The 15,134-nt window shown below is 36.2% G+C and overlaps 1 long non-coding RNA gene across 1 annotated transcript; it reads right to left on the bottom strand.

Moving 5' to 3' along the window:
• Positions 1 to 11,556: 11,556 nt before the first annotated feature.
• Positions 11,557 to 13,637, bottom strand: LOC129059480 (uncharacterized). Its single transcript, XR_008525405.2, has 2 exons — positions 13,517 to 13,637; positions 11,557 to 11,774 (listed from the first exon to the last, which is right to left on the bottom strand). It is a non-coding gene; the product is annotated as an uncharacterized LOC129059480 (long non-coding RNA).
• Positions 13,638 to 15,134: the final 1,497 nt, after the last annotated feature.

The raw sequence follows: 15,134 nt of genomic DNA, 5'->3' as shown, positions 1-15,134 counted from the left end.
CACCTTAAATATTTATAATTTTTAATTACTCAATTATATATCAAAGGTGAAAAAGGAAACAGTGCTCTTGGCATATTGCTAATCTTGTAGTTACCTCTTTTCTCTGTTTTGTTTTGATAATGTCTATTGCCTGTGGAATCCATTTGTTGCATTCTGTTTCTTCTGTTTTAACTTCCAGAAGGACTTTCTGTTTTCTATGGTAGATCTAGACCAATATACTATCCTTAAAGAAGAGGGGTTCTAGTTTGCCCTACTACTTAAGTAAGAAGCAGTTGACCTTCATATATGGAATCCTCCCTTTTTATAGAAATCATTTCATTTATTTCCCAGGAAACTGGGGTCTAATTCAGGAATATTCTATGGCTTAGCATGTTATGTACAGTTGCTACAGCATTAGTGGACTTTGAAAAAAATTGTAGTTCTCTGTTCTCTTTTAAGAAAAAATGCATCCTTTCAACTTGGTCTCAGTACTTTTCTACATAATGTAGTTTATAGTTTGTTGATAGAATTTTTCTTTATAAAACACATTACACTGCTTGTGTTTCATGTTTTATGGTGTGTAACTGTAGCCTGCAAAGGAATATGATTACTGATATTTGATGAATATTCTTCCAAACCAATAAGCCAATTATTTTATGATGTAAGGAAATGTTGCTAAAATGATTAATTCCATGGAGAGTAATAGTGCAAAAGGTGACAGAATTCACAAATACATTTAGGGGACAAGTGTAAAGGTCAGTTAGGATCTTGGTACATAGTGGATAGCTAACTAACCTCACCATTTTATTATATTTATTTCTCAGAAAACTAAAAATAGAACATGTGATTTTCATAATTTAGAGAATTATTTTTTAATCCTAAATTTAGATAGAAAAATTGCTTTGAAAAAATATCTTTTCTAGTTAGAAATTCAACCAGCTACTTTAAAAGGGAATTTATTTATTAATCAATTAAAAATGTGAATGTATAATTTAAAAATATTCAGCAACATACTAGGAAATATAAGAAATATAAGCTGTAGTTAGGGCCAGGCACAGTGGCTCACGCCTGTGATCCCAGGACTTTGGGAGGCTGGGATAGGTGGACCACATGAGGTCAGGAGTTTGAGACCAGCTCAGCCAACATGGTAAAACCCTGTCTCTACTAAAAATACAAAAATTAGCCAGGTGTGGTGGCAGGCACCAGTAATCCCAGCTACTCAGGAGGGTGAGGCAGAAGAATCACTTGAACCCAGGAGGCCGAAGCTCCAGTGAGCTGAGATGGCACCATTGCACTCCAGCCTGGGCAACAGAGGGAGACTCTGTCTCAAATAAAAAAAAAAAAAAAAAAAAAAAAAAAAAAAAAAAGATGTAGTTAGACACTTTTCTCACAATCTTGAATTCTAATTAAAGAAAAAGATACAAATATGGAAATATATGTAAATGGGCTAAATGGGCTAAATGCCCCAATTAAAAGACACAGACTGGCAAATTGTATAGAGTCAAGACCCATTGGTGTGCTGTATTCAGGGGACCCATCTCACATGCAAAGACACACATAAGTTGAAAATAAATGGATGGAGGAAGATCTACTAAGCAAAGGGAAAGCAAAAAAAAGCAGGGGTTGCAATCCTGGTCTCTGATAAAAACAGATGTTAAACCAACAAAGATCAAAAGAGACAAGGAAGCCAATGACATAAAGGTATAGGGGTCAATTCAACAAGAAGAGCTAACTATCCTAAATATATATGCACCCAATACAGGAGCACCCAGATTCATAAAGCAAGTTCTTAGAGACCTACAAAGAGACTTAGACTCTCACACAATAATAATGGGAGACTTTAACACCCCACTGTCAATATTAGACAGATCAACGAGACAGAAAATTAACAAGGGTATTCAGGACTTGAACTCAGCTCTGGACCAAGTGGACCTAATAGACATCTACAGAACTCTCCACCCCAAATCAACACAATATACATGCTTCTCAGCACCACATCGCATTTATTCAAAAATTGTTCACGTAATTGGAAGTAGAACACTCCTCAGCAAATGAAAATGAACAGAAATCACAACAAGCTGTCTCTCAGATCACAGCGCAATCAAGTTAGAACTCAGGATGAAGAAACTCACTCAAAACCACACAACTACATGGAAACTGAACAACCTGATCCTGAATGACTACTGGGTACATACCAAAACGAAGGCAGAAATAAAGATGTTCTTTGAAACCAATGAGAGCAAAGACACAACATACCAGAATCTCTGGGACACGTTTAAAGCAGTGTGTAGAGGGAAATTTATAGCACTAAATGCCCACAAGAGAAAGCAGGAAAGATCTAAAATTGACACCCTAACATCACAATTAAAAAACTAGAGAAGCAAGAGCAAACAAATTCAAAAGCTAGCAGAAGGCAAGAAATAAATAAGATCAGAGCAGAACTGAAGGAGATAGAGACACAAAAAACCCTTCAAAAAATAAATGAATCCAGGAGCTGGTTTTTTGAGAAGCTCAACAAAATAGATAGACCGCTAGCAAGACTAATACAGAAGAAAAGGGAGAAGAATCAAACAGATGCAATAAAAAATGATAAAGGGGATATCACCACCGATCCCACAGAAATACAAACTACCATCAGAGAATACTTATAAACACCTCTACGCAAATAAACTAGAAAATCTAGAAGAAATGGATAAATTCCTGAACACATACACCCTTCCAAGACTAAACCAGGAAGAAGTTGAATCTCTAAATAGACCAATAACAGGTTCTGAAATTGAGGCAATAATTAATAGCTTACCAACCAAAAAAAGTCCAGGACTAGACGGATTCACAGTCGAATTCTACCAGAGATACAAAGAGAAGCTGGTACCATTCCTTCTGAAACTATTCCAATCAATAGAAAAAGAGGGAATCCTCCCTAACTCATTTTATGAGGCCCGCATCATCCTGATACCAAAGCCTGGCAGAGACAAACAAAAAAAGAGAATTTTAGGCCAATATCCCTGATGAACATCGATGTGAAAATCCTCAATAAAATACTGGCAAACTGAATCCAGCAGCATATCAAAAAGCTTATCCACCACGATCAAGTCTGCTTCATCCCTGGGATGCAAGGCTGGTTCAACATAAGCAAATCAATAAACGTAATCTGTCACGTAAACAGAACCAATGACAAAAACCACATGATTATCTCGATATATGCAGAAAAGGCCTTTGACAAAATTCAACAGCCTTTCATGCTAAAAACTCTCCATAAACTAGGTGTTGACGGAATGCATCTCAAAAGAATAAGAGCTGTTTACGACAAACCCACAGCCAGTATCATACTGAACATGCAAAAACTGGAAGCATTCCCTTTGAAAACTGGTACAAGACAAGGATGCCCTCTCTCACCACTCCTATTCAACATAGTGTTGGAAGTTCTGGCAAGCGCAATCAGGCAAAAGAAAGAAATAAAATGTATTCAATTCAGAAAAGAGGAAGTCAGATTGTCTCTGTTTGCAAATTACATGATTGTATATATTTAGAAAACCCCATCATCTCAGCCCCAAATCTCCTTAAGCTGATAAGCAACTTCAGCAAAGTCTCAGGATACAAAATCAGTGTGCAAAAATCACAAGCATTCCTATACACCAAGAACAGACAAACAGAGAGCCAAATAATGAGTGAACTCCCATTCACAATTACTACAAAGAGAATAAAATACCTAGGAATCCAACTTACATGGGATGCAAAGGACCTCTTCAAGGAGAACTACAAACCACTGCTTAACGAAATAAAAGAGGACACAAATAAATGGAAGAACATTCCATTTTCATGGGTAGGAAGAATGAATATCATGAAAATGGCCATACTGCCCAAGGTAATTTATAGATTCAATGCTATCCTCATCAAGCTACCACTGACTTTTTTCACAGAATTGGAAAAAACTACTTTAAATTTCCTATGGAACCAAAAAAGAGCCCGCATTGCCAAGACAATCCTAAGCCAAAAGAACAAAGCTGGAGGCATCACACCACCTGACTTCAAAGTATACTACAAGGCTACAGCAACCAAAACAGCATGATACTGGTACCAAAGCAGATATATCGACCAATGGAACAGAACAGAGCCCTCAGAAATAACACCACACCTCTACAACCAACTGATCTTTGACAAACCTGACAAAAACAAGCGATGGGGAAAGGATTCCCAGTGCTGGGAAAACTGGCTAGGCTTATGTAGAAAGCTGAAACTGGATTCCTTCCTTACACCTTACACAAAAAGTAACTCAAGATGGATTAAAGACTTAAATGTAATACCTAAAATCATAAAAACCCTAGAAGAAAACCTAGGCAAAACCATTCAGGACATAGGCATGGGCAAAGACTTCATGACTAAAACACCAAAAGCAATGGCAACAAAAGCCAAAATTGACAAATGAGATTTATTAAACTAAAGAGCTTCTGCACAGCCAAAGAAACTATCTTCAGAGTGAACAGGTAATCTACAGAATAGGAGAAAATTTTGCAATGTATCCATCTGACACAGGGCTAATATCCAGAATCTACAAATAAGTTAAACAAATTTACAAGAAAAAAACAAGCAACCTCTTCAAAAAGTGGGCTAGGGATATAAACAGACACTTCTCAAAAGAAGACATTTATTCAGCCAACAGACATATGAAAGAATGCTCATCATCACTGGTCATCGGAGAAATGCAAATCAAAACCACAATGAGATACCATTATTTCATGCCAGTTAGAATGGTGATCATTAAAAAGTCAGGAAACAACAGATGCTGGAGAGGATGTGGAAAAATAGGAATGCTTTTACACTGATGGTGGGAGTGTAAATGAGTTCAACCATTGTGGAAGACAGTGCAGCAATTCCTCAATGATCTATACTGGAAATACCATTTGACCCAGAAATCCCATTACTGGGTATATACCTAAAGGATTATAAATCATGCTACTATAAAGACACATGCAGATGCATGTTTATTGCGGCACTATTTACAATAGCAAAGACTTGGAACCAACCCAAATGTCCATCAATAATAGAATGGATAAAGAAAATGTGGCACATATACACCATGGAATACTATGCAGCCATAAAAAATGATGAGTTCATGTCCTTTGCAGGGACATGGATGAAGCTGGAGACCATCATTCTCAGCAAAATATCACAAGGACAGAAAACCAAACACCGCATGTTCTCACTCGTAAGTGGGAGTTGAAAAATGAGAATACATGGACACAGGGAGGGGAACATTGCACACAGGAGCCTGTTGGGGGGTGAGGGCCTGGGGGAGGGATAGTGTTAGGAGAAATATCTAATGTAAATGACGAGTTGATGGGTGCAGCAAACCACCATGGCACATGTATACCTATGTAATAAACTTGCACGTTGTGCACACGTACCTTAGAATTTAAAGTATAATAATAATAATGAAAAAGAAAATATATGTACCAAAAAAATTAAAAAATTGCGAATATGTCATCTGTAGATATCACAAGACATAACATTACTTGAGTGTCTGATAAGAGTTCTAGAGGGCTCCATCAGAATCTTCTGAAATGCCTTTTAAAATAATATATCTCTATACCTAAAGATCTACTTAGCCAGAAATTCATGCGTGATGTTGAGGTACTATACCTCTGAGGAAGCCAGGCCTTATTTTATTGGTGGGAAGTGCCAGGGGCAGTGGGGGATGTAGGTCAGGGGAGTGAAACATTGCAGGATCTGAAGTGACATGGGAGGGCTTTTAAGAAGAAACATGACTCTACCAGAGCCTTGGAGGTTGGGGTTATAGAGGTAGGTTGATAAGGGATGGGGATGGATTCTGTTAGGAAACTAAAGTTGGGGTTATATGTATCAATATAGAGAGGATGAATTTACCAGCCCTCCTAGACCAGAAAATTTACCTAAGAAAGAAGGAGGAAAAGAAGAAAAAGGCAGAGGAAGAGGAGGAGGAAGAAGAGGAGAGAAAAAAAAATCTGCTGTGGACTTAATCGTGCTACCCAAAGCTCATATGCTGAAACCCTGAGCCTTGGTACCTCAGAATGTGACTGTATTTGGAGACAGGGCCTTTAAACAATTGATTAAGTTAAATGAAGCCATTAGGCCACTCTAATTCAATCTGACTGTTGTCCTTGTAATTGGAGATTAGGACACACAGAGAGATACTAGAGTTCAGGTGCACATAGGGATGACCCAGTGAGGATGCGGAAAGAGGGCAGACATCTGCAAGCTGGGAAGAGAGGCCTCAAAGGAAACCAGCTGTGCCAGTACTTTGATCTTGGACTTCCAGCCTCTAGAGCTGTGAGAAAATAAATTTCTGTTGCTTAAGCCAGTCTATGGTGCTTTGTTATGGCAGTCGTGGTAAAAATAATAACAATATATAATGCAGTTACGTTCCATATTTGAGCAGCATGACACACGGTTTGCTATATTTCATCTACATCTGATCCAAATCAGAGGAAAACAGCCCCTAAAGGAGTTCAAGAAATCTGAAGAGATTATAGATCCTGGTGATGTTTGTACACTGAGAAAAAGTGGACCTTGGTGTTTAGATTATTTAATACAACAGGTCCGTGAATAACATTGTTTTGTTCAATGTCATTTCATTATAATGTTGATGAGAAAAAAGATCGATTTCCAGCAAGGACCACTGTCTGTGTAGAGTCTGGAGGTGCTTCCTATGTCTTTGTGGGTTTTCTCTAGGTACTCTGTTTTCCCCCCACGTCTCACAGCGGTGCATGACAAAATCATGCACTAATCATAAACTAATATTCAGTAACTAATTTTAGTATGAAAATTGGCACTTATCTACCTATCAACAAAAAATAACAGTTTATTTATTTAACCAACATTAAAGAGAAAATTGTTTCCTTTGAAGATAAAATGCTATTTCTAGCACAAATTTGAAAAAAAAAGTTTTCTTATCCATATATTACATTGGCTTGAAATTAGCTTACATCTTGGTTAGAATATCTTCCAGTAGCCTAAAACTGTCTACCTTAAAGGAGGCAGTTACTAAGTTATAAGATAGCATTCATCATTTAAACTGTCTGACTACAGATAGGCTTCAAATGTTTAGGTTATTCAAAACATCACAGTCTGATAATAGAAAAATCCTTGAGAAATCATCTAGCTTATCTTTTTTATTTTACAGTAGAGTAAAAAAAAAACCTGTATGCCTTTGATAAGGGCTATTTTTCAATCCTTTATACATAGACTTGTTCAAGAAACAATAAGTTAGTACAGAGTAAGAAAATTATTTGAGTTAAATATTGAAGCTGGCCCTAAATGACTGTGATCATTTTTCTGCTCTAAACCAGTTTCTTCATTTTACTTATAGGGAAGGTAAAATTCCTCATCTAACCTCTTAGGATATCCAGCTGGGACTGATATAAGACAGATTAGCAGGAGAAAAACATACCAATTTTATTTAGCAGTTTTTACATGTATATGGGAGCCCTCACTAGAAAAATGAAGACCCAAAGAAGTAGATAGGCCTGAGTGATTATATACTAGGTTAAAGAAAGAATAGCAATTGCAGAAAATTAAAATATATGGGAAGACAAAAGGAAGAGAATTATCTGTTTGTACAGGGTTCTCACAGCTTTGACTGCCCATCTCTGGCAGTAAAAATATTTATTTTCTCCTGATATAGGGAGGGTATCTTAGAAATGGACAGTGATATTTATAATTACCTATGTACTTAACTTACCAAGATAATGACTTACAACCTAGATTTTTATTTCCTTTATTTATTTTTTCCACCAAATAAACATTTTCCAATTTCTTCTTTAAAACTGTGAAAAAATATGGTTTTACAAGACGTTATACTGACCAAATTTATGCAGTTGCTTCAATTGTGTTCAGTTTTGCCTGGAATCTCTCTACATTTTACCAAAAAAAATAAAAATGGCACATTTATTTTCTAGCCTCATTTAATTACATATAATTTGGTCTACACATTGACAGGATTTAAAAAGTATAAAGTTTTCCTCTACCATAAATGATTTGAACATCAACAAACAGCCTTGCAACTTTCTTCTAAGGAATGGAAATCTTGAAACACTATGTTACTGCCTTTCATATCTTGGTTTTTGAATAGCTAGTGTGCTATATTTTCTTAGCCAGTTATTCTTCATACTTTACAGTGTGAGTCCAGAACACATTAATAGGAGACACTTGGATTATTATGTTGTTATGAAACTAATAACTACTATTGGCTATGTTTATGTAGAAGGGGCATAAAATGTAGCATTTGTTTACTGAATAAATCTCTATTAACAGAGATAATTAAAAACAGTGATTCTAGAAGTCAAATAGCTCATTATTATTATACATCCCAGGGGCTAATATAAAATTGGCTAAAGTTTGATTTATTCAGCAGGGAATGAAACCTAGATTCACATTTTGACTGGCCTGCAATATTTTAGCATTGTTATTCCCCGTAAACAGATATTTCTAAATAGATTGGAGAGTAAATATAATTATGTTTACACCACTGGGATTAATTATGTAAATGGGCCTTTGCTTGCATTATGTTCCTCTTCTGTGAATAAGTGATTAAAATTAGGAAAAAGAAGTGTTGCTATTTCACGGTTTTTCAGAATGTCCTTTGGATAGCAGTATTAGAGTTTTGTTTTGCTGCTTGTTTCAAGTTTAGTTTATTCTGCCTTTTCTAATGTCTTAAATTGGAAATTTAGATTATTATTTGAGACTGTTCTTCTTTTCGAATGTAAGCATTAGTTTTTGTCCTAGCTGTTTTGGTTATTTCTCACAAATTTTGAATTTTCATTCTAATTCAGTTTAAAATATTTTCAATTTTCCCAAAATGTTCCCATTTACCCTTGTTTGACCTATAAGAGGGTTGTTTGTTAATTTCTATATATATGAGAATTTTCTACATAGTTTTTTTGTTTGTTTGTTTGTTTGTTTTTGACAGAGTCTCGCTCTGTTGCCCCGGCTGGAGTGCAGTGGCCTGATCTCAGCTCACTGCAAGCTCCGCCTCCTGGGTTCACGCCATTCTCCTGCCTCAGCCTCCCAAGTAGCTGGGACTACAGGTGCCCACCACCACACCCAGCTAATTTTTCGTATTTTTAGTAGAGATGGGGTTTCGCCATGTTAGCCAGGATGGTCTCGATCTCCTGACCTTGTGATCCACCCGCCTCAGCCTCCCAAAGTGCTGGGATTACAGGCATGAGCCACAGCACATGGCCTTCCACGTAGTTTTTTTTAAATTACATGTTATTTTGTGATCTAAGAATATGAAGTATATTATTTCTTTCTTTTTTTTTTTTTTTTTGCAATGGAGTCTTGCTTTGTCACCAGGCTGTAGCGCAGTGGCACAATCTTGGCTCACTCCAACCTCCACCTGCGAGGTTCAAGTGATTCTCCTGCCTCAGCCTCCCGAGTAGCTGGGACTACAGGCCCGCACCACCACACCCAGCTATTTTTTTTGTATTTTTACAAAAATACAGGTTTCACCATGTTGGTCAGGATGATCTCGATCTCTTGACCTTGTGATCCACCTGCCACAGCCTCCCAAAGTGCTGGGATTACAGGCGTGAGTCACTGTGCCCAGCCAAAGTGTATTATTTCTATTGTTTTAAAATTATGAAGGTGTGATTTGTGGACTGAAACAAAATCTGTGTTGGTGAATGTTCCATGTGTACTTTAAGAAATATTGTGTTCTGTTTCAGGCTATGTAAGTGTCAATTAGGTCTAGTTGGATGATAGTTTTGTTAAAAGTATATATTAATTCTAGTTTTAGCTCTGACATAATTGAAGCTAAGAAATAATATCTCACATCCTTACAACAAGAAAAATGGGACAAGCTGAAAATCAACCACTGTCCTTTAACCTGTCAAAGCAAAAATCGCACCAGACACACTGAAACAGGCAGGAAAAACTTTAAGGTTATTAGAACAGAGGAAAGAAACTCAACTAAATTCTGCTAAAACAAATAACTGAAGAATTTTTAAGAGCTGGGATGAGGTGAATCACAGGCCATATGTGTGTGTTAATTGGCTTTACCAGAAGGAAAGGTCAATTTTCTCCTATCTTCATGACAAGAGGTAGTTTTACACACTGGAGCAGCAAAATGTCCACCTGTTAGGCTCCTAACTCCTACAATATTGAGAGATAAGGGCTTTATCTTTCTTCATGAGTACATTTCAAAGGATAGCTCCCAGGTGCTTGAGAAAGACATTCGTGGGTTGCAAAACTGGCCAGAGGCTTTTAAAGTTTGTTTTATTTTTTGGATTTAAAATAGACGTTTATTTGTCTTTCAGACAGCATTCTGAGATAAGCAGGGATGGCAGATGAGCAGATGGCTTTGCTCGTTTTGTCCTTTAGGCACCCAGCTTCTTGCTATCTGACTGCTCTACCATTGCTTAAAGCAGTACTGCCCATGAGAAGTTTCTGTGATGATGGGAATATTCTATAATTTGCATTGTCTTATATGGTAGAACCACATGTGGCTATTGAGTACTTGAAATGTGGCTAGTGAGGCTGAAGAACTGAATATGTGATTTATTTAATTTTAACGAATTACTTAAATTTAAATAGCCACATGTGGCTAGTAGCTGTCGTAGTGGTTAGAATAGCTCTAGGGCATTGTTTCTTGGTTTTGTGTGGTTTTGGTTTATTTATTTGATTGTTTTCGGCTTCATTGAGGTATAATTGACAAATAAAACTTGTATATATTTAAGGCATACAATGTGATGCTTCCATATACAGATAAATTGTGAAATGATTATCACAATTAAGCCAATTAACATATCAATCACCTCACGTGGTCAACTGTTTTTGTGCTTATGGTGAGAATACTTACCTGCTCTCTGAGCAAGTTTCAGGTATACAATACATTATTATTAATTATAGTAGCATGCTGTGCATTAGACCCTCAGAACTTATCAACCTTATGACCAATTTGTACTCTTTGACTAACATCTCCCCATTTCTCCCATTCCCAAACCCTTGGCATTATCTTTTATATATAGAATATAAAAATGTCAAAGTCATACAAACGGAAAGTAGAATGGTGATTACCAATGGCCAGAGAGTTTTAGAAAGATTTATGCCCTCAAAGGGGCAGAGAAATAATATGCAAGTTTTCTAAAGTAAATGCTCTAAGGAGAAGGAGAATAGGGGCCTAGTGGCAAGAAGAAGCCTATGGAAAGTTTAGTAAAGCTGAGAGAAAAGTAAAGGCTTTCTTGGTCAAACTCATCAGAGATCTGATGTCACAAGTCAAAGCACCATGACAAAATCTGGAGAGATAAGAGTACTCCCCCACCAAAAAATTGAACTAAGATCTACTGATGGCTAGGCCTCTAGAAGACTGTGTGGGATATTTTTATGCCTCCTCTTGTAAAAATAAGCACATTTTGGCTAAGAATAAGCAAAACAAGCCCATTATACCTTGCTTCCTTGCATGATCAGTGGATTACTTCACACAAAGTTTTGCTCAGCCAAAAACTCACATTTATAGAAAACTTAAAGAAATATGCTCCAAGTGGCCATGCTCCATTGCCAGCTCACAGTCCTGTTTAGTCACACCGGGTTCTGTGAGCCACATAGAGAAAAGCCTCCACACTGGCTTTATTCTGCTTTTTTAATCAGCCCCCAAACAACATGAGCAGTGGGTGTTGCAGCAATCTTCACTCCTTGTCACCATGAGAAACTTGGAGTTTTAATTTTCTCTTTCATGAAGCACCAAAGTATCTTTTTCTATTAGCAGGTTGATCTTCGTTCTTCTCTCGGCACAACTTTTTGTTTTATTCTTTACTCATAGACTGTGCCAAATGAACAAGAAAGAAATCAGTGTGGAAATTTCACTTCGATATTTGTGTTATTATTCAGTTTCCTAAATTGTATCTATATAGCTATTAGTGTAATTCTGTGATTACTGTACCATGTGCTCAAATACTCATGATTAACAAATGTCTATAGCACTCTGGAGGAGACGAAGTACAAATACTCTCTTATTTCACATAATCACCCAAACCAATGAATTTTTTTCCATAAGACTAAGGAAACATTATGTTATACAAATCATTTATCAATAATTTTTAATGTAGGGTTTTATTAAACTCTGTTCCTTTTTTGAATATTTCCTATATTGAAATGCATAATCAGGCACTTGTCATGATACTTCATTTTCAATAACCACACACACACACACACACACACAAACACACACACACAATTTAGGGCTATCTGTTATAATTAAAGATGAGATAAAATTTCATGTTTCCAGGATTGCCAAACTTTACTCATTAGACTATTATGTTTCACTTGAACATATAAACCTTAAACACCCCAAGTAAATGCCATTGATCATTCAGACTATTGTTTTCTGTAATGTTTTATATTACACTGACCTATTATGTGTCAAAAATGATTCGTGAGTTCCTACATGTGTCTCCTATGACTAGTTGTTAGCCCAGGAAGCAAAATAAAATCTTGGAGCTAATCTCTGCTCTTTGACACAGACCATTCAGGTCCTCCCAGGTCCTAGACTAATGGTCTCCAAGATGATTTATCTCATTCTACCCTTGACACAGAGTGATGTTTGCCCTGAATAATATCCTTTCGTTTCTGCTCTGTGATCCAAGGCATATAAATCAGATCCAGCAAGTGTTCTGCTTTCTTCATCAAAACTTTCTTACAATTCTAGTCTCAGAAGCCTCTTCCCATTATTCATTCTCTAATCTCATTTTGCACTTTTTTCTATATCAAATGAATCTCTCCAAATATTCTTTTTATTGAATACAGAAGCCGTATTCTCAGTTTCTGTGATACACAGAACTGACTATCATAGTGTGAGGCACACAATAAGAGCTCAGTAAATGGCTATTCATTTGACAGTTCAAAAATTAGTGAAACTTTAATTGATTCATATAAAATGAGAGCCTCCATTATTAATGTCCAAAGAGAATCAAGAAACAAATGTTCTTGTAAAAATTCTGATTTGTTTTAAATAGAATACCTTATGTCTGGACCTACATGATGGCCCTGCCTTGTCTGTATATTCTATTTTGTGAATAATGGTAGACAAAGTTGTGGGAAAATGGCTTTGTGCTCAGTTTTCCTGGGAAAGCATTGATATTTCAAATAATGGAATTCACTATTCCAATGCATAACAGGTTTTTAAAAACCTAGCAAAAGTTTTTTCACATAAGCTTGTTTTGTCCCTTAGGAAAAATAACTAGAAATAAACACATCCAACTTGGTCTTCATTGGCAGTTATTCACCCAAACATGTTCACTTGCTCCGAATAAAGAATTAAGCTAATACCATACTTTTTGTAGTGAGTCACAAGTTTTAACTGAACATTTATCATTCTTCAAATGTATTATTTTATGTTCCAAAGATTACAATGAACACCACACTCACAGAGAAAAAATATCTTGAGCAAATGCAGAAACCTTAACAGAAATCTGTGGTCTTCCTCCCCAAAACCTATAAACCTCTGTAACCATGAGAAAAGTATTACACAAACTCAAATGAAAAACATTTTACAAAAAAACCTCACCATTACTCCTCAAAACTGTAAAGTCATTCAAATAAGGAAAAGACTGAGAAACTGCTGCAGCCAATAGGGGCCTAAGAAGACATCGTTACTAAATATAATGTGGTATCCTGATTGGGACCCTAAAACAGAAAAAAAGGCATTAGGTTAAAAAATAAGAAAATTGGAGTAAAGTGTATACTTTATTTAATAATAATATGTCAGTACTGGTTTATTACTTGTGACAAATATAGCATATTAATGTTAATGATAAGGTAAACTGGTTGTAGGGTATATAGGAGCCTTCTGTACTAGGTTCACAATATTTCTGTAAATCTAAAGCTATTCAAAAGTAAATGTGTATTTTTAAAAATATGCATTTTAATGAATTTATAAAAGTATTGAATAAGTATGAGGAGAATAAACATGGCACTTCCATATGGGAAATGTCTTTTGAGATGAGAAGTGTATCCAACGTAGAGGGACATGAATAGCCAAGCGATTTCCAGCACATATCTACCGTTTTAATTCTACATAGATTTAATCCATATAATATTGTCACATTATTTAACATAGATAATACTAATTTAGATTTCTCATGTTAATTCTTAAAATCACTCTTTACCTTATCATTGAACTGGTCTCATTTCATTTTTACCTAAATAATACCTTTTTAAATATGGTTGTCAATGAAAAATTCAAGGTTTTTTTTTCCAAAAATCCCTTTATCTTGTTTCATTTGGAGATACCATTTAGCTGGTTATATTAGTCTTCTTGGGCTGCGATAACAAAATACCACTGACTGGGTGATTTAAACAACAGAAATTTATTTCTCACGGTTCTGGAGACTGGGAAGTCTGAGATCAAGGTGCCAGATAGGTAGGTTTCATTCGGAGGCCTCTTCTCATACTCATAGGTGTCTGCCGTCCCACTGTGCTGTGTGCTCACATGACTTCTTTGTACATGAGAGGGGAGAAAGAGAGAGAGAAGCCTCTCTGGTATTTTTATTGTAAGGACACTAATCCTGTTAGGACTCCAACCTTATGATCTCCTTTAACAGTAGCTATCTCCCTATAGGCTCTATTTTTAATATAGTCATATTGGAGGTTAGGGCTTTAATACTGATTTTGTGGGGGACACAGTTCAGCCCATAGCACTGGTTATAAAATTTTATGTTGCTTGGTATGTTATTTAATTACATTGTTTTCTGTTTTTAATTGTTTAAGTTGAAAGTTATCTGCAAGTTTTATTCTCGTCCCTTTGAAGGCATTTTGTCATTTTCCTCTTTTGCTTTCTGAATATTCTGTTTCTCTTTTTTACCACTATGTTATAAATCAAAGGCAGCAGAAAGTAGTTTCTTTTATTGTTGTTTTGTCTCGTTTCTGTATTTCATTTTGTTTTCCCTTTCTTTCAATGAGCCAGTAGCTAATGAGTTGGCAGATTTACTATCTCTGCAAGGGCACATCTCTGGCCTAAAACCCATCAGAAAGAGCCGGGGGCAGTCATTGTCTTCTCAACATGATGGAGGTTTTTATTTTATTCCAGCATAAAATGTCAGCAGGCAAAGCTTTTTGAGAGTATAAATAGCATGCTGGTACTTACAATTCTTCTCTAATGAAATAAACCAGCAATTTTGGCTCAG

This window comes from Pongo abelii, chromosome 4, assembly GCF_028885655.2.
Source record: "Pongo abelii isolate AG06213 chromosome 4, NHGRI_mPonAbe1-v2.0_pri, whole genome shotgun sequence".
Taxonomy (NCBI): domain Eukaryota; kingdom Metazoa; phylum Chordata; class Mammalia; order Primates; family Hominidae; genus Pongo; species Pongo abelii.
Note: the sequence above shows the minus strand (reverse complement) of the source record. Positions and strands in the feature narration are given on the sequence as shown.